General features: G+C 43.0%; 1 pseudogene; it reads right to left on the bottom strand.

The window, feature by feature from the left end:
* Nucleotides 1–24,053, bottom strand: part of LOC132005827 (zinc finger protein 91-like) — a 66,460-nt pseudogene that overhangs the window by 15,133 nt on the left and 27,274 nt on the right.

Here is a 24,053-nt window from a genome sequence, read left to right as displayed (position 1 = left end):
GGGACACCAGGCTTACCTGAGAACTGGTCATTTCTCCTTTCCCTTCGTCCCCTGGATTTCTTTCCCACAAGGTATCTGCGGAGAAATCACAGCAGCATCAGGAGAAAATGCCCTTAAAGCCACCAACAGAGCTTGCCCTTCTGGAAACTGTTCTAGGACCGGGCTGGATCCTGGCTGAGGAACTTTGCAGCCCTCGGAGACCTTGCGGATTGGAGTTAACTTAACACCAGCGGGCACAGAGGAGGGTGACCGTTCTCCCAGGGTCTGAGCCCTGGGCACAAAGAGGGGAGCTTTAGCACTTTTACTTCCTCATCTGTGCCATTCTCATGGTCATGGCCGGCAGGACAGCGGGGGGGCGGGGGGGGGGACCCGGAATGGGCCCGAGGCAGAATTAGGATTCCCCGCTGGAAGGGTCAGCCTCCTGAGAACACGGATTTCTCTTATCAAAACTGCTTCCCTGAAGGCAGGACACTGAAACGCAGAAATGACCCAAATTCCTTGTCCTTTGTGTCAGGAGCTATTCAAATGAGCTCCTACCGCGAGACTAATCTTTGGCTTTTCCTTCTCAGCTTTCAGGGGGCCTTGCCTCCCCCCAAATGCCCACAAATTCAGCTTCAGCCAAGGAACAGGGTGCTCCATGGGCCTGACCTTTCCAGACTCACGCAGCAGAGACCTGGCTACCTCCCCGTGGACCAAAGCCTGCTCTCCACTCTCAGAAAAAAAATTAAAAATTTAAGGAAATAACCCCACCTCCTGGCCTCACTGAGGACTCCTGCAGCCCTTAAGTAACACTACACTGTTGTTTCCACCAAATGAATGGGTAGAATGTGAGGGGGAGGGGCAGCAGGTAAGATTCTTCTTGAAACTGCACCGGTGATTGTTATGCCCGAGTATTCACATCTGAGAGACCACCAAGGACACCGATGCAATTGCACGAGGGATTATTTGACATGCTTAAGCTTGGGCCCAAGTATACCCCACACAGCCGAGTAGGGACTTGGACGCTGAACCAGTTCCAGAGTTTTTAAAGGCAGAGTAGGGGTGGACTCGGTGGTGGGTGAGGACAAAGGGGATGTTCAGAAGGGCTATCAGGGTAAAGAAGACTGTCAGGATATTGGAGGCCTCAATATTATCAAGCCAAGGCCATTTTCCTCTATAATGAGGCACTAACAGGAAGACAACTGGGAGTTTCATGGTGGTGATGAGGGAGCACGAGGCTGACTAAAGACAAAGCAAAAGCTAGCACCTTGCACCCCCTCTCCATCGGCTCCCCCTCAGTCATATGTTTAACATTCCTCAGGCAGCCATGACTGCCATGAACAATAAGCAAATAGTTAACTTGCAGAGATCACAATCCTGCAAGACAGGAGTCTCCCTTGGCTTACAAATGTCCTAAATCTCACTAACAAAGACGATTGATAGCAGGATTATGACATCACACCAAAAAGTCTCCCAACTATCTTGATGTTAATGGCTGGCCTAAAGACATTGATCAATCCACAAGGGCAAGGCCTCCAGTAGGCCTCAGGAATCCTCGCACCTTGTAGGCCCTCTTTAGCATATGAAAACTCCGTGGAAACCTTCCTTCCCCTCACCTTCCCCCAACCGCTGGGTACCTGGAACCTGCCATCCCTCACAACCCGGGGCAGCTGCATCTCCGCCTGCCCATGGGTCCTGTCCCCGAGCTTTAATAAACCACCTTTTTGCACCAGAGATGTCTAAGAATTCTTTCTTAGCCGTCGGCTCCGAACCTCACCCCACCGAACCTGACTTAGGTTCCGGGACTTCATCAGTGGAATGCCACATTCCTCTTATCAAGCGTCCTTGTTAGAGAGATTTAGGCTTAGAAGAAACTTAACTTTCTTTGTTGTAAATCTCTAGGACATTTGTAAACCGACGGAGACTCTGGCCTTGCAGGATTGTGATTTCTGCAAGTTAAGCTTTTGTTCACACATACTGTCGAGGGGAGCGGAGCAGGTGGAGAGGGGGCGCAAGGAGCCAGCTTTTGCTTCGTCAAGATGGTTGTACTTACCTCAGGGCTACACCCGAGGTGGGTGCAGTCTTGTTTTTCTTGGTCTCCACAGTGATGCTATTGGGAAGCAGCTGGGAAGGAGAGCACGCAAAGCAGGGAAACCAAGACTGTGGATGTGACCACATTTATCTCCATGGCTTCTCCAGTGATCAGTCTGGAGACTGACACCTCCTCCATCTTTCTGCCACACAGAGGGTGGCACCCTTACAAGTGATGTCTTCCCTTATCAGTGCAAAGTCTCACAAAGGGAAACATTCTGGGTTTCAGAGCTTTTCCTTTACCCTTCCTTTAAAATACCAGCATAATATAATCCTTAGGCCAAAGATATATTTTAGGGGGACAAAATGCTCCCCTTATTTTGTAAATATTTATTTTCATATATAACTCCAAAGTAGTATTCCAAACTGAATGTACTTTTACCATACCATCAGCAATATAGGAGAATTCGGATTCCTCAACATTCTCCATGAAATCTCATCTTTTAGCCTTTTTTTGTTATTTTACCCATTCTAAAAAATACCAAAAAGTTTCTCACTGGAACATATGAAGTGGTCTTCCTACAGCTGTCCTGGTGACTGAAATGGAAACCACTTCAGAACATCAAGCTGAACAGAAATGAAAATGGCTGCATTAATGCTTCAGGGAGACTCGATTTCAAACTAAATGACACTTTCCCTCTCCTCTCCAAACCTCCCCTCTCCCTTTCTCAGCCTTTCTTTGTTTCAGGAACCTGGTTCCGCCCTGACAACATGGTGAACAGGGAGGGAAGCACCGGCACAATTCCTGCGGAGACTGGTGACATTCTCTATTGCCCTACAAGCTCCAGCCCCTTCTTCCGGGTGCACTGCAGGTTTGCCGGCCTGACCTGCTGAGGTCTCCTTCGCCGGCGAAGCGATGAGGCTGCTGTTCCTCTTGATCCCCAGCTCCGTGTTCACATTAGATTTGGGGTCTAAAATGTGGAGGTCGGGTCATACAACAGAAGTGAATTTAGGAGAGGAAAACTTGGTTTTCTAGCTCCATTCTGAGTTTTTTGAGCTGTTAATAATGAAAGCTATGTAAGACAGTTAAGGAAACTAAAAAAAAAAAAAAAAAAAAATCTTAATTATGGGAAGCCGAAGGACATGAAGCTAGAGACAGGTGACTGGAGCTTCTGTGCCACTGTGACAGGACGAGGAGGGAGGATATAGAATTTCAAACAGGGGCATATATTCGCAGGGAATAGGAAATGCATATCCAACAATGGTTTGCCAATCCGTTGGGGGCAACTTTCTATGATCTTAAAAGTTTAATGTTGGGTATCATCTCTCTGTAGAAAAGACATTAGGGCTCAAAAACGATGGCCAAGAAAAAATTCTTAATCTGTATCTGGTGCAAAAATGAGGTTTTACTAAAGTCAGAAGACAGAACCTGTGGGCAGAAAGAGCTGCCCTGGGGTCATGAGAAGTGGCTCATTATATACTTTCATGTGGCAAGGTGGTTACAGATAGCTTAAGCCACCCAGGTTATTTTGGAAACAAGGTTTCCAACACACTGAGGGAGCTGGCTGTGGTATGTAGCCCCATATTACTAATTCTTATTTAATTTGAATGAAGTTTTTTTAGTTAGGTCTGGAAATACTTGCCCATTTCAGTTGTGACCTTACAGATACTGAATACCTGTATTTGTCCTAAAAGTCCTTTATATGAACCTCTTTGCAGAAGAAACTTATTTTGCAAGAAAATAGCAACAATTAGAAATGACAAGAACTCAGAAGTGGACACTGTTAATGATCTGATAAGAGTTCATTATCATAATTAACAAGGAAATCGTTCCTTCTGTGACAGAACATTTCAGTAGTAATCATAGTATCAAGTGATGATGACCTTATACCAGAGGTAACACACCAAGCAAACAAGCCTAGTTAGTCAACAAGACTTTGTTTAGAATTTAAATCTTGGAGGAGTTTGTTAAAACCTTAGAAAGTTTTCAAGCACTGGCCTAAATAGGATTAGGTATCCTTAAATACCTGATAAAGGCAAAACAGATAAACTTTTTTCCAGGTGGGGAAAGACAAAAACAACTGTTCACATTTTTGCATCAAGAGCAGAATAATAGGGCCCCTGGGTGGCTCAGTGGGTTAAGCCTCTGCCTTTGGCTCAGGTCATGATCTCAGCATCCTGGGATCCAGTCCCATATCGGGTTCTCTGCTCAGTAGGGAGCCTGCTTCCCTCTCTCACTCTCTCTCTGCCTGCCTCTCTGCCTACCTGTGATCTCCGTCTGTCAAATAAAGAAATAAAATCTTAAAAAAAAAAAAAGAGCAGAATAATAATCCAAGAAAATTTTGTCTTTTTTAACAGAAGGAAAACACACATTTAATCTTATACTAATGTATTTTAAAATCCATGCATTTCAGTCTTAGTCTGTCCTGACCACACATAAAATTCCTTTCCAAAGATTTCCTTTCAAAACCTTCTACAATTTTTCCTTTGCATTCAGATTTTTCCCAGGTCACTTTTCTCTAAATAACCAGTTTAAGACAAAAGTACCAGGGCACCTGGATGGCTCAGTGGGTTAAGCCTCTGCCTTTGGCTCATGTCATGGTCTCAGAGTCCTGGGAGTGAGTCCTGCAGGAAGAGTCCTTCCCCCCACTCTCGCTGCCTTCTTCTCTGCCTACTTGTGATCTCTCTGTCAAATAAATAAAATGTTAAAAAAAAAAAAAAACAGGATAAAAGTACCTTCTTCTGCCTTCAAGAAAAATGTATTCAGATTCCCTAATCTTCCTTATGCATAGAGTTACTTTTCTTATTTCTATCACTCTTAATTACATTTAGCAGCATTTAGCTCTTCAAAACCTTAGTCTCCAGCGAAGATTGAGTAGTAATCAACAGTGAACTGTTACACCAGAACTCTTTGGATGGCAAATTTATGAATCAGTTAAGCACAAAGAATGTTTACTGACAGAGACAAATATTCTTTGTTCCTTTGCAGTAAGAATTCAAAAGCACACAGGCACCTGGGTGGCTGTCTTTAACCTTTGAGTCTGGTTGTGATCCCAGGGTCCTGGGATGGAGCCCCAAATTGGGCTCCCTGCTTGCTGGGACACTTGCCTCTCCCTTTCTAACTCTCCCAATCCCCACCCCACTTGTGTTCCCTCTCTCACTGTGTCTCTGCGTGGCAAGTAAGTCTTTAAAAGAAAAAAAAAAAAGTCAAAAGCACAGACCTACATTCAGTACTCAATGCTTTACTATTTTATCTCATTTGAAATAAAACTAGATGTCCACTGAATTCGATCCCATTTATCATCTAAGCAAAACTAAAGTTTCAGGTTACCAAAGACTGAAATCTTTCTTAACAATGGCCCAAGAAAACTTTGCGACAGACAAGGTTAACCATCATTTCAAGGCATCCTTTTGCCACCAAACTGCAACAGAATATGTATAGCATGAGCTTATTTGACCTTTAGCAAAACCCAATAGGATAAAAGTTTCACATTTAATGCCAATAACCTTAAAGACATGTCTATCTTAATTAAACCACAAAGTACCTCCCCATTGCCGATTTTTACCTGGAACACTGGTGGGAAATCTGAACCGCGCAGTGCCAAGTCCACGGGGTGGTCTTCTTTGCTCCTCACAAGGAGGAGGAGGAGGAGGAGGAACCAATGGTGCTGGAGGCAGGGAGGCCAGTAGAGGAGCCAGTAATGCAGGCCCCACCCAAGGTGGTTCAGAAATGAGAGGATGGGGAGGGGAAGTGCTCCCAGAAAGCAGAGAGAGGGTTTCCAGTTCTCAAGATCATCCACTTGGCATTTTCCACCAACAAGGGGAATTAGGCAGTCCATGACAGGCCAGAGATGACAGGGAATTTCCCCAAACCAAAGGGCGCTTCAGCAGTTGTTTGGGAATGCCATTAAGATGTCCCATCCTGAGGAAGACCAACCACAGCTGGCTCCATTCAGAGCCGTTAAAATGGGCCATGAGTGAGGGAGAAGCCCCCACATCTATTAGGAGGAGGAACAGTGAGAGAGAGAGTCAGAGTCCCCTTCCTCCCATAACCTGGGTTTATTTGGAGGAGGCCTACTTAGAGAATTACCATCCAGCAGGTCAGGGTGAAGTTTACTGTTCTGCTTATGATCAAACATGTTATGCAAGAGACCTTTAGGTTCATGCCCTGATTTAGAGCCCTGAAAGCCTGGGATGGGCCAGAGTACTTACATGTATTTTCTGAGTTTCCTGCAAAGAGATCTAACTGATAGATCCTACTAAGTCCATGCAGTACTTTTCTTAAATTTTGCAACCCACATGGTTTCTAGTGGTTTAAAAGTATCCCATGGGAGAGTCCTTAGGGACTAACACCATGCTCCTAGAGAAGTAGAGGAGGCCCCTTAACAAGATCCCCCGACTCCCAGATGGTGTCCCACGCAGGATATGTCAGAGTGTCCATGTGTCAAAAGCAATACATGGTGTCCCTCAAACAAAAATCGCAATTGATTACCATTCTGCCTTACCACAGAGGCATTCCAGCCATAAAAGTCTAGGTAGGGGAACGCCTGGGTGGCTCAGTTGGTTAAGCGGCTGCCTTCAGCTCAGGTCATGATCTCAGCGTCCTGGGATCGAGTCCCACATCAGGCTCCTTGCTCGGCAGGGAGCCTGCTTCTCCCTCTGCCTCTTGCCTGCCTCTCTGTCTGCCTGTGCTCGCTCGCTCTCTCTCCCTCTATCCTTGACAAATAAATAAATAAAATCTTTAAAAAAAAAAAAAGTCTAGGTAGAAAGGATACAGGTGTCACTGCCCTACGCCATCATATCCTAGCCTACAGAAGTGTGCCTGGTGAGTGGACACCAGTTGAATGGATGGAAATACCATGCCTTGCCGCTCATGCCCCGAGGGCTGCATTATTGCCCTGTGATTTTTAATCCATGGAAAACACTAGAAAATTTTTACAATGGGAAATTACCCAATTTTGTAATTTAAGTAGTTAGTAGAGGACATAAACAGAAAGCAGTAAAGACAGAAATCCACCATGATCTAAGAGACATTCAAACACATGTAGTCTTTACAATCAACTTTCCTAGGAAATGGTTACCAGTTAGGCTTTAATTCAGTCGGGGACTGGTTCTGATGGAGTTTTGGAATGTAGGTGAGAATTGGTGGGGTGAGGTCCAGAGCCCATGGGCAAGAATTCTTGAAAGGTTTTTGGTGAAAAATGATGGTCTTATTAACCCTCCCCCCCCCCCCCAGGGAGGGGCAAGACCCAAAGGCAAAAGGAGCCCATGCACTTGGAGTTGAGATAAGGGAAAGGAAGATAGGTTTTTTAAAGAACTTTCATATTCTAAAGAGGACCCACAAAATACTCTGGGCTCTGCCATTGTCAAGTTAAGTAGATGTCTTTCCATCTACTAAAGCATTAACATTAAGAGAGTTGGGAGTTTCCCTCTGAAAGTTATGGATAAGAATGCTTTTTCTTGTAAATCACTAAGATATTTGTAATCTGAAGGAAACTCAGTGGTCTTGTGAACTGTCACCTGTGTTAAATTAGCTATTTGTTTTTCCTTCCCTTAGCCTTAGGGCAGTCAGGAGTGCCTGAGGAATATCACTATCCCACCTGGGAGTGGGGGTTAGAGGGGTTACAGGGGGATCAGCATATGCTTTGCTCCCAGTTTGCCTTCTTCTCATCAACAGAAGGGAATAATTTCCTACTCACCATAGAAGGAAATAATTTCCATTTGCAGCCGTAATAAAACTATAGGACATTTCTTTAACTTATAGAGAAGTCGAGCATTGACCCCTCTGGCCAACTGAGTAGACTGTAAGTTCAGCGTGTACCTTTATCCTGTGTGAGTGATGAACTAGACTCTTCTTTGTAAACCTATACATCATGCATTGTTTCCTACAAAGACTGGTTACCAAACCTTATTGCAGAACCTCCCCCCCAGGCCACCCACACACAACCTCCAGGCACATCCATAATGTCAGTAGGAGGCACCAGTGAGTCTGTAGCCTATCCAGAAGTGTTACCGACTGTCCTGCTTGCTCCTCTCCTGCTTTTTCTCTGCACAACTTTCCTTTAAAATCTGCAGGCCTGTAGGAGTCCTTGGAGTTGCTTTTTGGACATGTGTCTGTCTTTTTCCAACTGGCTGGCCTCCCAAAGAAGCGAATATATTTTTTTCTCTTCTTTTTTCCTTTCTTTTATGATTTTATTTATTTATTTGATATAGAGAGAAGTAACACAAGCAGGGGGAGTAGGAGAGGGAGAAGCAGACTTCCTGCCTAGCAGGGAGCCCATGTAGGGCTCATCCCCAGGACCCTGGGATTATGACCTGAGCCAAAGGCAGACACTCAGTGACTGGGCCACCCAGGCACCCCTAATGTTCCTTTTCAATCAAAACTCATGCCTTGGGGTACCTGGGTGGCTCAGTGGGTTAAGCCTCTGCCTTTGGCTCAGGCCATGATTTCAGGGTCCGGGATGGAGTCGCTCATTGGACTCTCTGCTCAGCAGGAAGCCTGTCCCCCCCCCCCACCTGCCTCTCTGTCTAATTGTGATCTCTGTCAAATAAATAAATAAATAAAATCTTAAAAAAAAAAAAAAACACAACACTCACCTCATGCTTTCTGCACTAGCTTTTTGAAGGAATAGCAAATGGCTTTTTTTTGTTTTTTAAATAAAGATTTTATTTATTTGTTGGAGAGAATAGCACAGGCAGAGGCAGAGGGAGAAGCAGGCTTTCTGCTGAGCTCGATGTGGGACTCGATCCCAGGATGCTGGGATCATGACCAGAGCAGAAGGCAGCCGCTTAACTGACTGAGCCACCGAGGCATCCCTGGCTTTTTTTTTTTTTTTTTAACAAAATTGTGGGATACTTCACAATGGTAAGAAAGAATTCTTGCCAGGTTATATGGTGCAACTTAGTAAGTTTATTGAAGAAGCACATGGCTAGGACTCACACTTAGAATGAGCTACACTTTCATTTTTATTTATTTATTTGTTTATTTATTTATTTATTTATTTGACAGACAGAGATCACAAGTAGGCAGAGAGGCAGGCAGAAAGAGAGGAAGGGAAGCAGGCTCCCCGCTGAGCAGAGAGCCCGATGTGGGGCTTGATCCCAGGGCCCTGGGATCATGACCTGAGCTGAAGGCAGAGGCTTTAACCCACTGAGCCACCCAGGTGCCCTCATTTTTATTTATTTTGAAGATTTTATTTATTTGAGAGAAAGTGGGCAGAGGGAAGGTGGGTGTGGGGAAGGGGTTAAGGAGTGCACCTGTCCTGATGAGCTCTGGATGATGTATGCAATTGTGGAATGACTGTATGCTACACAAGAAACTAAGAAAACATTCCAGCAGTACAATAGCAGCTGTGCAATTCCATACAAAACTCACGCTCATCACAGTTGTACTCCTTAATGTCTGTACATAATTTAATACATCTGCATACCCACCCGCACTCTGGCTTCCATCAGCTTGCTCTCTACAAGAGTCTGTTCCTTTTATTGCCTTTCCTTTTCTTTTTTTCTTTCTCACTGAACACTTTTTTGTTGGTTGAAATCTACCTATGAGTGATATGATACAGCATTTGTCTTTCTTTGGCTTATTTCACATAGCAATATACTCTCTAGTTCCATTCACGTTGTTGCAAGTGGCAGGATTTCATTCATTTCCATGCTAATATCCCATTGTACATACATACTAAACGTTATTTATTCATTCAGTAGTCAGTGACCAAATGGGTTAGACTGTTTGAAGTAGAAATGCTCATTGTGTCTCACTGCTGAACTACTTCTCTAGCAAAACACCACCATGGACAGAGCCAGAACCAGAGCCCATACTTATCATGGTACTGACTAGAAAGGAAGGCCCCACACAGCAATGCAGCTGCTTCCCTGAAAGGTCACTGATGTACAATGGATGATATCTTGACTGGGGTTTTATCCCTGAGTAGTGCTTGTGTTCATCCACAGGACGTGCCTTGCTGATGCTGCCTATCCCACTGTCCAGAAGGAAACTCCACCTCCAACAGCTACTCTACCACTTGACATTGTAAAGCTATGCCCAACTGACTGCACCATCCAATACACCTCCCTTTCCATTCATTGACACTGAGGCAAACCTGGGTGATCACAGTCATCACTGTCATCTAAGGCCATCTGGTCTCAGTTACACACAGGAATGCAATGAAATCATGAGAATAAAGCAGGACTTCCCTACTCCTCAGAAACCCATGTATTTGGCAATTCCTTTTCCTATAACACGTACTCATCAGATGAGAAAAGCAACAGCTGCCTTTGCCTTTGCAGTGACTAAAGGGAGGCAACTTCAGTTCCCTCCTCACACGGGAAGGAGTTCTTCATGTTTAATAGGTCTTACCTCTTTCTCACCAAATTTTAATTAGATTCACATCCCACCTCCTAGGGCTAAATATCTGAATTAATATCCAGTGGCTGTCCATCTCTCTAATCTCAATTAACTTTTTGGAGAACACTCTCACCACAACTTGGGAAAAAAAGAATGGCTCTGACGCCTATGCAGCTGGAAAGTAAAGTGAAGAAAAACACAAATGCAAATCAGGAGGTAACTAGGAAATAAAACAAGCGGAAATTATTTTTCTAAATCCACAGCCAGCACTGTCATAGGCATGTGAATTTCACAGACACATCAAAGGAACACCCCCACAAAGGAAGCGGGGAACATAGCTTTTTAGAGCCCATGAATCAGTGCTTTAGAGTCCAAGGATTAACTTCAGATTAGGCCACTGAAGCTAAAACAGGTCCAGGTCAGCTCTGTGGGAGTCTTCTCTAAAGGATACAGGAAGGGAAAGCATTGGGAAAAAAGGAGAGAGGGTTACTCACAAGGGTAGATTGGGGTTGTTGTATCAGAGGTTACATTACCTTGGGATTCTGCAGAGCGTTGTCTGGGAAACAGGCTGGTGGAAGGACAGGTGTCTGTTCATGGACCCTACCATACTACTGGCTACACAAAGTGAATGCTAAGTAGCAGTATCATGGAGTGCATGATCTAAAATGTCAATAATACCTCTACAAAATCTGTAATATATCCATAATAATATCACAGTCAGCACAAAGAGGAGAAAAGGGGACAATAGATAAAATAGGGGGGAAATCACTCATTTTTAAAACATATTTTCTTAATTTGACAGACAGAAATCACAGGTAGGCAGAGAGGCACAAGAGGGAGCCTGATGTGGAGCTTTATCCCAGGACTCTGGGATCACGACCTTGGCGAAAGGCAGAGGCTTTAACCCACTGAGCCACCCAGGCACCCGTAGAATACAGTTTTCTAACTTAAATTGAAACCTTGCCTTGGCCTCTTGGGCCAACTTAATAGTCCTTAAATTTCTGCGTGCACCTTTCCATGAATGATGGACTAAACCCTTCTTTGTACATCACGCATTGTTTCCAAGGACTGGTAATCTCCCTTTCTGGCACAAACACCACTGGGGACCCATATGCAACCTCCAATTACCTCTGTAATGTCCGTAGGAGGCACAGTAAGTCCACAGGCGATCATGAACTGTGTCAGACTGCCCTGCTTCCCTCCTATTGATTCACTGTCCTCAAGCTCCTTTAAAACTCTGAAGGCCTGGCAAAATCTTTGGAGCTGATTTTTGAACATGAGACTTTCTTCTTTCCAAATGGCTTGTCTCCTGAATAATGCAGATATTCCATTTTCAAAGGAATGGCAGCCAGCTTGGGTTTCTGGATAACAAAATTGCTGGATCCTTCAGCACAGTGATCAGGAAGAACTTCTATGATGATTTATGGTGCAATATAGTAAGTTTACTCATGTAGCACATGGTTGGGACTTTTGCTCAGAAAGAGCTACACTTTTTTTTTCCTTTTTAAAATATTTGATTTGAGAGAGAGAGAGAGAGGCACTCATGGTGGGGCGTAGTGATGGGCAGAGGAAGAGAGAGAAACTAAGTCACCACTGGGTAGGGAGCCCACTGCAGGGCTGTGCTGGGAACCTGACATCATGACCTGAGCCAAAGTGAGACCCTTAACTGACTGCTCCCACAGACCCCCTAAAAGCTACACTGTTCATGTTTGAAGGAGGTTGTTGTAAGCTTAGCACTGAAGGGGATGGGCTCTTGCAGACAGTAATAGAGTATAAATGTTTCCACCAGTTTCTTTATACTGTTTAAAATATTACTATTTTATATAGTAAAATATTCTGTCTCTGACAGAGACAGACACAGTGAAAGGGGGAACACAAGCTGTGGGGAGGGGGATAGGGAGAAGCAGGCTTCTGGCTGAACAGAGAGCCCAATGCAGGGCTAATGACCTGAGCCTAAGGCAGACAATGACAGAGCCACCCACATGCCCTTAGAAATACACCCATTATGTCACTGAGGAAAGGGAGGCAGGTCCCGTACAGCAGCTTCCCTGAAGGATCACGAACCACACTGGATCTGACCTTGACTGGGGTTACCTACCTGGGAAATGAGGGAGCAACCACAGCACATGCCTTGCTGATCTGACCTAATCCACTGCCCAGAAGGCTTCTTCATCTCAAACATCTATTCTACCATGTGACGTCTTAAAGTTGCCCACATGATTGCATTATGCAACCCCTCCTCCATCCCTTGTCACGGATCTAGGCGGGGGACAGTAATCACTGACATCCAACAGCATTATTCCCAGGTAGACACAGGAGATTGATCAAATCATCAAGATAAACCAGGACCTCCCTACTCCTGAGAAACCCACACTTGCCATTTCTTGTTCCCATTACATGTATTCATGTGCCTTTGCAGTGACTAAAAGGAGCCACCTCCAGGTCCCTCCAAACACGAAAAGAGTTCTTCACATTTCCCTTTAATAGGTCTTGTCTTTTTCTCTAAGGATAGTGCCTTCCTCGGATTTTACTGATTCACATCCCACATCCCCATGCTAAAATGTCTTAATACCCACCAGCTTTCCATCTGTCTAATCTCAATGAAACATTTTCTGAAGACAATCTCTCCACAGGCAAAAGAGAATGGTTTTGTTCTTATGTAGAGAGGAAGAAAAATGAGGGCAAATACAACTGGAGATCTGGAGAAAAGTAGGTCATAAAACAGAAGTTCTTTTATCACAACTAGGGAGTCACTTGGGCAACTCAGGACAGTTGTCCTCCTCTACATGCTAATTTTTCATCTTAAATACTGTCTTTCCTGGCTACCACATGACTCCTATTGGGATAGATTTCTCTCTCCTATGGGGTACCTATGACACACATAGCATGGTCATATGTGCATGTGTACTTCATAGACACATCAAAACAATATTCAGTGTAGGGTGCAGGGCATGTGCTTTCATTTGGGGCCATGGTGCAGTGCTATAGAGTCCCAAGTCTAAATCCAGAATATGCCATTCCGACTAAAACAGATTTAGGGAAGGCCTGGGGGAGAGGGGATCTTCTCTATGACACACGGGAGGGAAAGCATTGGAAGAAAGGAGAGATGGTGGCTCACAGGTTGGACTGCAGATGTCATATCACACATCCTACTAACTTGGGACCTGCAGCATGCTGAATGGAGAATGCACTAGTGAGAAAGGCTCCTGTCAGTGCAAGACCCATGCAAAACTACTGGCTACACAAAATCGATGCCCAATAGCAGCATCATGGAGTACGTGAGCTAAAACATCAAGATCTCTATGTCACATACCTCAGTAATATACCCACAGTAATATCATTGTATTCACAATGAGGAGAAAATCACAGCACAGACTAGGGGAAAATATAATCACATATCCCTTAAACCTTCAAACCACTGGGAAAATGGATTCCTAGGTATACAGTTCTACTCCAGTATCAAAAAAGTGATTGACTCGATCATCTCCCTACAACCCTCAATGGGACAGATGAACACTAGACGCCAGATAACACATAATTCATGACAAACCCATATCGATATGTTAAAAAAGTCTTATTAATGAAAATATATTATGTTCTATAGTCATACTCTCTAACGATTGCACTTAGGAAGATACATTGGTAGTTTACTGGACGGTAACCTCTTTTTCCCTAAAAAACAATCAGGAAAACCTTGTATTTCTAATATTGAGGAAGTTCTTTAGTTTCAATACCTGCAGAAGTGTGTGCTCTGAACACCTATTCCATGGAATCTTACATCAGTGTTATAACCGTAAGCACCATCTCCACTGAGATATACTTCATATATTGTGTATCATATGGTCATCTTCCATGGAAAATTAGGTATGCATGCATTCCACTTAATGGAGCAGGACATCTAATATCTTTGATGTAGCAACAATCAACCACATGGCCCTTCACACCCACGAGGAACAGAGTAATTTTCGGGAGTGATTTCAGAGAAAAACAGATTAATATTGTTAGTCACAAATCTCAAATGTGGTCAATATAAGAATGAAAAAATACTGAAATCCCTTATATGTATGTAAATGTCCACCCTCGAAATCTGTTCAACAGAATACCACATACATTTTCTAAGTGTTTAAGTTTGATTTTTCCTTATAATCACTATGTTCATACAGAGTAATGTCTGAGTAGAGTGATTAATATATTCCACTGGCTTGATTCTCTTACATATATTGGCATTTGATGTTCAAATAATTAGTTTTCTAAATGATGCTAACTTTCAATTAACTTTCCTACATGCTCTCTCTGGTGTTTACTCCAATGTATACTGAAATGAAGGTCTTCCCACATTCACTATGTTGCAAGGGTTTGAATCAAGTATGCATTTTGAGATACTGAGGAAGGACTGAATTCCAGTTAAATGCTTGGCCACATCCTTTACATTTCACACTTTACTCCTATATGATCAGTATGATTTTAATAAATTCGGAGGTCCAGTGAGAGGTCAGACACATTTTTTTAAAATTTTATTTATTCATTGGAGAGAGAGACAGTGAGAAAGAGCAAGAGGGGGAGAAAGTCAGAGGGAGAGGCAGACTCCCCGTGGAGCTGGGCGCCCAATGCAGGACTCGATCCCAGAACTCCGTGATCATGGCCTGAGCCAAAGGCAGCTGCTCAACCATCTGAGCCATGCAGGTGCCCCACAGACACATTCTTAGTATTTGTACACTAACTCTCCTATATATAATCTCTGATATGGAGTGAGGAGGGAACAGTCCTTAGGCATTTTCTCACATACATCCATAATTTTCTCTCCAGTACGAATTCTGTGATGCCCAGTAACAGTCGTCCGCAGCTAGAGGGTGTGCCACATTATTCATCGGCTGTCATTCCAGTATGAATTCTCTATTTAGTAAACGTGTGCATGCTGGACAAAGGCCTTGTCACATTTGTCATTTCTGCAAGGTTATGGTCCAAAATGAATTCTCTGATGTGCATGAATGGGTAAGCACTCCTTAACTGATTTTTCTCACATTCTTTTTTTCTTTTTTAAAGATTGTATTTATTTATTTGACAGAGATGGAGAGAGAGCACAAGTATGGAGGAGGGGCAGGCAGAGGTAAAGGGAGAAGCAGGCTTCCTGCGGTGCTCAAACCTGGGAACCTGGGATCAAGAACAGGGTCTAAAGCAGCCACCTATCCAACTGAGCCACCCAGGTGCCCCCTTTCTCACATTCTGTACACTGGTAAGCTATCTATCTAGTATGAATTTTCTGATGTTTAGTGAGGATTGAGTGCCTGTGAAGGCCTTGCCACATTCTTAGTATTTGTACAGTTTCTCTCCAGCATGAATTCTGTGATGTCAAGGAAGGTCTGAGGGCCAAATTCTTGACTTTGGTAAGGTTTCTCTCCAGTATGAATTCTGAGATGTTGAGTAAGGGTTGAGCTATGGTTAAAGGCCTTGCCACATTTTTGACATTGATAAGGTTTCTCCCAGGTATGAATTCTTTGATGTTCACTAAGGCTTGACCTCTGATTAAAGGCCTTCCCACATTCTGTACATTGGTAAGGTTTCTCTCCAGTATGAATTCTGTGATGTTGAGTAAGTACTGAGCTCACTTTAAACCTCTTGCCACATTTCTGACACTGGAAAGGTTTCTCTCCAGTATGAATTCTGTGACGTTCACTAAAACTTGAGCTCTGGGAAAAGGCCTTGCCATATTCTTGACATTGGTAGGGTTTCTCTCCAGTATGAATTCTGTAATGTTGAGAAAGGCTTGAGATGTGGTTAAAGGCCTTGTCACATTTGTAACATTGGTAAGGTTTCTCTCCAGTATGAATTCTGTAATGTTGACTAAGGTCTGAGCTCTTGTTAAAGCCCTTACCACATTCTTGACATTTGTAAGGTTTCTCTCCAGTATGAATCCTGTGATGTTTGTTAAGATGTGAGCTCTGGCAAAAGGCCTTGCCACAGTCTTGATATTGGTATGTTTTCTTTCCAGTATGAATTCTGTTATGTTGCATAAGCCTTGAGCTGTAAATAAAGGCCTTGCCACATTCTTGACATTTGTAAGGTTTCTCTCCAGTATGAATTTTGTGATGTTGAATAAGCTGTGAAGTGCAGTTAAAGGTCTTGCCACATTCCTGACATTCATAACATTCCTCTCTGGTATAGGTTTATGTCCATTTATTAATGGACAGTCCTTAAAGGTTTTAACACCTTCTTCACATTTTTGTATTTTTTCTCCAGTATGCATTCACAGATATTGAGATAGTGTTGAGTGGCAGTCTAAGGATTTCCACATTCCTTCAAAGTGTAAGCTTCCTTTCCCCTAGGAATTATCTTACTTATATTTAGGCTTGATGACTGGCAAAAATGGTCCCTGCTTTATTAGATCTGACTAGGTTTTTTCCCTCACGAATTCTCTGATGACCACCAACACTGGTGGACTGGTTACAAGCCTTCCCACATTCATTATATTTATGAGGGCCATCTCCCAAATGGTGACCATTATGTACACTAAGGTTAGAGCTTGGATGAAAGCCTTCCCCACATTTATCACATTCATAATGGATCTCTGCAAACCTAGCCCTGACACATTGGTGAACACTGGTGCCCTGGTTCAATGTTTTCTCAGATTCAGTGCATTGAGCAATTCTGTCTCCAATGAAAAGCCTCTGGTCATTCTGGAGGGTTGACTCCGGAGTGAAGCCCCTATCATATGGATCCCACTGAGCACTTTGTTCTTCAGGCAAATCCTATGTTTCAAATGGCTCAAATAATTAATCTCAGCATGGACTAGGTTACTTTCCCAATATTCCAAATGGTCTGTCCACAAATAGCTATGTTTGAATAGTTGATTGGAGCTTGTGCTGACAGAAACACACTGCTCTGCAGAAACAGTTGACTTAAAGAGGGAGGTTTTCCACAGCGTTTTATATCCTTCACCATTTGGGGCACAGAGATTCTCATTAAGGACCATGGCTTTGGTTTGGGTGTATCGTCCAGGATTTCTTTGATGCTCGTCACTATCCCCCCCCCCCCCCATCACTGTCCCAGTCTGTATGTAAGTGTAAAATCTCAACAGCACTATGTTAGTATCTGTACACTGATATTTTCTGGAAAGAATCTTCTATGCTCTGCTTTAGCAGGAAACTCTGGGTGTCATGTGAAGATACAGCTGAAAAATACCAAATAAAAGTAAAATCACTGTACTTACTACATTCAGAAGAATATACTGAAGACTTCTTAAATAGAAGCATCAAGTGAGTCAATGTCAGAAAGATGGCTGAGAAGGAATCATCATGACTTCATTTCTTTATGGTCACACAACATTGACACAATGTACTGAGCACAGAGTCTAATAGGGAATTCTGCAGTATGGTCATTGTGTAGCAAAAATCACTTCTCTGTATTTCTAACAATCAGGAAAAGGGTCACATGAGCTCAAAATTAGCAGAATGACCAATATTGAAACAGAAAACTGAAATGAATCAACTAGAGTACAGTAAAAATAGGAACATATCAAGCACAGGAAGAGTTGTTTGTCAGAAAAGACCAACAATATTGACAGCCCATGAACTAAATTAAGAGTAATAGGGAAAGGGCACCTGGGTGGCTTAGTGGGTTAAAGCCTCTGCCTTCCTCTCAGGTCATAATCCCAGGGTCCTGGGATCAAGCCCCACATGGGGCTCTCTGCCCAGCAGGGAGCCTGCTTCCCTTCCTCTCTCTCTGCCTGCCTCTCTGCCTACTTGTGATCTCTGTCAAATAAATAAATAAAATCTTTAAAAAAAAAGAATAATAGGGAAAAGACCAACTAAAGTGAGAGGTGAAGAAGTGAAAGCAGATACAGTATAACTGACCATAGAAATAAAAGTAATTATAAGAGGCAATAATGGATAATCAGTACCCACAAATTGATACTAAAAAACAAGTATAGATTTTAAAAAAGGTATAACCAATTTAGACTCCATCACTCAGAAAAGTAGAAAAAAATCTCAACCGATCTACAAATATGAAGATGAATGAAAGAGGAATAAAAGAAAGAAAAAAAAATCCAACAAAAAAAATTGTGTGCCAGATGAGTTCACTGAATATTCAAACAGACACTGAAAGAGAAAGGACTGCAAATCTCCTCAAAAATTTCCAAGGAGTGATGATCAGAGAAACTAGCAGAACACTCTCTCTGTGGCACCAGCATTATCAGCTCATCCAAGAGACAAAGACACTACAAATGACAAAGTTTAGAAACCACTGCCTGTGAGGCATATTCACTCGAAGTCCACAATAAAATAGTGGAAACTGAATCAAAAGTACATTTTCCCTTTTTACAAGATGATCAAGATGGAAACAGACCAGGAAATAAGGGCGCTCCAACATACAGAAAACCATAAATTCAAGACTCCACATTAACAGAATGAAGGTCAAAAATGACATGGTCATATTAAGGGAGACAGAATACAAATATGGGGGAATTAGACAACATGTCATGTTAAAACTCAAGCTAGAGAGAGAAGAAAAACTCCAACTAATGAATGCCAAGATGTATGAATACCTGAAAACTATTCAATAGGGATGGTCTGCAAGCTTCTCCTCTATGATCAGCAGGTAATGAAGTGACCCCATCACTGCCTTGAATATACTTCTGGATACTCTAGTCAGAAGAATTATGCAACCAAAAATAGAGTAAAGGAATCTAAACTGAGAAAGAAACACTGAAACTATCTCTGTTCACACATGACACGATTTTCTTAGAAATCCCTAAATATCATCATTTTAATTTTTTTACTGTTTTTGGTCCTTGTTTGTATTGTTCATTTCTGCCAGTTTTTCCCTTCTAGGCTTTCTATTTCCCAATTTTTTCATCTTATACAATACAGAGTTTAGAAAATGTTGGAATAAACAACTGAATTTCCACCAGGAGAATTAAAAAAGGAAGAGACTTTGAAGAAACTTAGTAGAGGAACAAAATAAATAAAAATCCAAAATAAAATAGAAAGCAGATTCACACTAATGGAACACTGAGTGTAATGTCTATGTCAATCAATAAAATAAAACTGGCAATGCTTTAACTCCATAAGCCATTACATAATAACAAAAGGGAAATTTAGGAAAACAACAACAACAGAATGTCTAAAAATAGACAAGTTATTAAGAATGAATTACTAGGTTGGGGCGCCTGGGTGGCTCAGTGGGTTAAGCCTCTACCTTCAGCTCGGGTCATGATCCCGGGGGCCTGGGATCGAGTCCCGTATAGGGCTCTCTGCTCAGCAGGGAGCCTGCTTCTCCTCATCTCTCTCTCTGTCTGTCTCTCTGCCTATTTGTGATCTCTCTCTCTGTCAAATAAATAAATAAAATCTTTAAAAAAAAAAAAAAAAAAAGAATGAATTACTAGGGCCGCCTGGGTGGCTCAGTGGGTTAAAGCCTCTGCCTTTGGCTCAGGTCATGCTCTTAGGGTCCTGGGCTCTCTGCTCACTGGGGAGTCTGCTTCCCTCCACTCTCTGCCTGCCTCTCTGCCTGCTTCTGACCTCTCCCTCTTTCAAATAAATAAATAAAATTTTAAAAAAAAGTGACTTTTACTAACCTTGAACCAGAAAAATGGGAAATCTTAGATCATTAAGAAACATGAGGGTTGAATTTGGAAGCAATACTCTCCCAGCACAGAAAAGCCCAAGACCTGGAAATCTCACTAGTTTTGATGGAAGCTATGAGTTTGCTAAATAAATCCCGTGTTTCATGATTCTTCTCCCTCCCTTTGTTCAGATTCAGTATTTTCCTTTATTTTTCCTTCTACATGACAAAGTCATTCTTCTGCTTCTTGCAGCCTCCTCTTAATTAACGTCAAACCTGTTTCTAATCTCGCTTACTGCATTGTTCACCTATGTTTGATTTTTAGAAAGGCATATATTTGAGGGCGGGATCATAAAAGTTCAGGTGGGAACTGCAGGGAGAGGGAATCACATGCAGGCATCACACTAACTGAGCCTGAATCCCAGAACCCTGAGATCAAGGTCTGAGAAGAAATCAGGAGTCAATGGCTTCCCTGAGTGATCCACCAAGCACCCAAATATTTTTTAATTTAATTTTTTAAAGATTTTATTTATTTATCAGAGAGCGGGGGGGGGGGGGGGAGCGAGCACAGGCAGACAGAATGGCAGGCAGAAACAGAGGGAGAAGCAGGCTCCCCACTGAGCAAGGAGCCCGATGTGGGACTCGATCCTAGGACGCTGGGATCATGACCTGAGCCGAAGGCAGCTGCTTAACCAACTGAGCCACCCAGGCGTCCCTAATTTAATTTTTTTAAATTAATTTATTTATTTTACAGCGATTGCATGTAGACAGAGAGGCAGGCAGAGGGAGAGGGAGAAACAGGCCCCCTACTGAGAAGAGAGCCCAATGCTGTACTCAATCCCAGGACCCTGAGATCATAATCTGAGCTGAAGGGAGAGGCTTTAACCCATGAGCCACAGAGGTGCCCCACACATAATTATTTTTTAACTCTTATCTCTGTGGTAAAGTTCACCCTATTTTTTTCTCAACACTTTCAGTATCCTTTGTGATTGATAGGTACAGTAGTCATCAAGCTCCTTACTACGATCTGTTTCCATTGCATCTCGGCCCTTGTTTCATCTGCTGGTTTTGTTTGGATAAATTCTTTCATCTTGGCATTTTGTCTAAGTCTTTACCTTCCTCTGTGTGATAGAAAAGCCAATGATGTTTCCTGCTGTATCCTTCAGGCCAGGGGTCTGCAGGGCTCTCCTTGCCAGTTTGGTCCCTGGCCTGAATGTGGCCAGTTTGAACTAGGGGAGCTCTGGTCTGCTCGTGAAAGGAGACCTGACATCAACTCCACCAGGAGTGCAGCCCTGCAAAATAACTGCTCAGGAGACAAGATGTAGGTAGGGGCTCACCGTGCTAAGCCTGAGATAAGCCTCACTGAGAAGGGCAGTCCCCTCAGATCACAGGGGGATGAGGCCTGGTGCAAGCAAGCCAGACAGCCAGTGTCCTCACTGAGTGGGGATTGTCTTTGTGCTACAGGATGGGACAGGGAAATGGTACCATCCAACGCCCATGTTCTTGGAGCCACATGTCACTGAATATTTCCTCTCAGGAATGTGCTCCTAGACTACTGAATACTGTCCTGATTACGTGCCCCAGGTGTTCTTCAGATGGCTGTTTCCATGCTGTGAGCCCCCAGGTTCTTTGTCAGCATTCTCTCCAAGAGCACCCCAGTGCACTCCTGGTTCTATCCCATCCAAACCTGCTGCCCATTAAAACTCCAGGATTTAAGATGTGCTGGTTCCAAGAACGAAGAAAATTCAGCCCTTCTCCCTTTCCAAGCCAATGGCACTGGGAAAAACTCTTTAGGCATCCCCTGAGTGTTCCTCTGTCATGACACCTACTGCACAGCTGGGTCTCCCTGCCTTCCACAATGCTATACTCCTCTCCTCCCTAAACCATGTCTCCACACTATCTGACATCTTCCATGTGGCTTCTTCTCTCCTTTTACTTAGGAAGTTTGTCTAGTCACTGAAGAGTGACTAGACAGTCATTTAGGATGACCTGACAGTTGCCTAGTGGTGCTCATGACAGGACACATGAGTCTAGGATCCTCCTACTCTACTGCCCATGCTTCTACTGGGAATCCTTAGTGTTTTTTGTTTGTTTGCTTGTTTGTTTTTTAAAGATTTTATTTATTCGACAGACAGAGATCACAAGTAGGCAGAGAGCCAGGCAGAGAGAGAGGAGGAAGCAGGCTCCCCACTGAGCAGAGAGCCCAATGCAGGGCTCGATCCCAGGATCCTGAGATCATGACCTGAGCAGAAGGCAGAGGCCTTAAACCACTGAGCCACTCAGGTGCCCCAAGCCTTATTGTTTTAATCCTATTAAAACTCATATGTATTTTATAAAGCTGGTACACAAATCAACATAAAAAAATTAGTTTTGTTTCTATACAACAAAGAACAATTCCCCAAACTGAAACATCACACTTTTAGAGCAAACACCACCCCCCAATAAAAATGCTTCCAATTAAACATAATGGTAGAGGTCAAACCAGAAATTATAGAAAATATACTGTACTGTGTAGGAATCAAGAAATGAATAAATTGGAAACACATCTATGTTCCTTCACTGGAACTTGAAACAGAATAAATCTTGAAGTGATCTACAGAAAATGCAATCTCTACCAAAATTCCAATGCCATTTTTGCATAAAGATCAAAATCCACTGTAACTTTATGTGGATGTCATGGGATAACCCATACCCAAAATAATCTGTGAAATGAAGAGCACATATATTGATTTAAGGCATACAAGACACAGTTATCAAATAGAGTGGAACAGCAGAATAACGAAAGAATGTAGGTGAACTACATGTGTACTTCTCCAGTGTTAATGGATATGACAATGAACTGAAGATCTTAAAAGTCATATTCTGATTTAGATGTTTGGATGGGGTCTCAGAGTCTACTTTTCATAAATGTACCACTGATGTCCTACATCGACAATGTATGCTTTGCTCACAATTCCAGGACTAAATTATGATGAAGCGTTTCAAAGCGGGAGTGCCTGGGTGGCTCAGTGGGTTAAAGCCTCTGCCTTCGGCTCAGGTCATGATCCCAGGGTCCTGGGATTGAGCCCCGCATAGGGCTTTCTTCTCAGCAGGGAGCCTGCTTTCCCCTCTCAATACCTGCCTCTCTGTGTTCTTGTGATCCCTTTCTGTGTCAAATAAATAAATAAATTCTCTCTCTCTCTCTTTTTTTTTTTTTTTAAAGGAGTTTCAAAGGATCCTAAAAAGGGGGAAGAGCATAGAGGTGAGCATGGAGTCCTTCGCTTCCCATCACTCTTCCTTCAAGCCAACTGTATCCCTGTATAACCATATTGGCCAGTCACTCTTCTCTGAACCTCTTTTTATTTTTCCTTCTTCAATTCACTGCACCACCATATTCATGGAAATGGCTCCCTCCTTCACAAGAAATGCACGTGCAATCTGCTTCTGGCTGTAAGGCTGGATTTTGTACCAGAAGCCACTGAAGCTGTGGTGTTCAAAAATTTCAAGTTTTCCCTGCATTTTTACTAATACCCGTGGCTTCAGGTTATGGAATTACTTGTTTCAACTTAGGCTTCCTTCTGGAAACTGACTTTGCCTAAAATCAGCACAGTTATAAAACTTAAAAAATCCTCTGTTCACTCAGATCAGGAGGAGTGTAGGGACAGCATGGGCTCTGATACAACACAGGGACAGCTTTCCCAACTATTGGGAAGGGCTTTTGAAGCAGAAATGATCACTGCTGGTTAATTAGTGATTTACTTCTCAAAGAATCAGTGCCTGACACATAGATCAGAGCACAGGAGTAGATTCATCATGGGGCTGAGTGGAAGTGAGGGAGAACCCTGCCAATCACAGGTCATTATGCTTACAAGGTCATCCATCTAACCTGGATCAGACCCTATGTTGGGTTATATTCCTGGGATATCAAAGATTCGTGCAACCACAGCACACACCTGGCTGGTTCTCACTAGCAGTATCCAGCAACCTTCCTCATCTTCAACATCTATTGTCATGTGACAACTTTAAGCTATGCCCACCATGTTTAAATCAACCAGTACCCCCTCTCCATGTACTCCACACATCTGGGCCTCAGAGAGTACAATTATCTCTGTCATCTGATAACAACTGGTCCTCAGGACCAGCAGGGAATACATTACAT

The sequence above is a fragment of the Mustela nigripes genome, chromosome 17 (assembly GCF_022355385.1).
Source record: "Mustela nigripes isolate SB6536 chromosome 17, MUSNIG.SB6536, whole genome shotgun sequence".
NCBI lineage: Eukaryota > Metazoa > Chordata > Mammalia > Carnivora > Mustelidae > Mustela > Mustela nigripes.
Note: the sequence above shows the minus strand (reverse complement) of the source record. Positions and strands in the feature narration are given on the sequence as shown.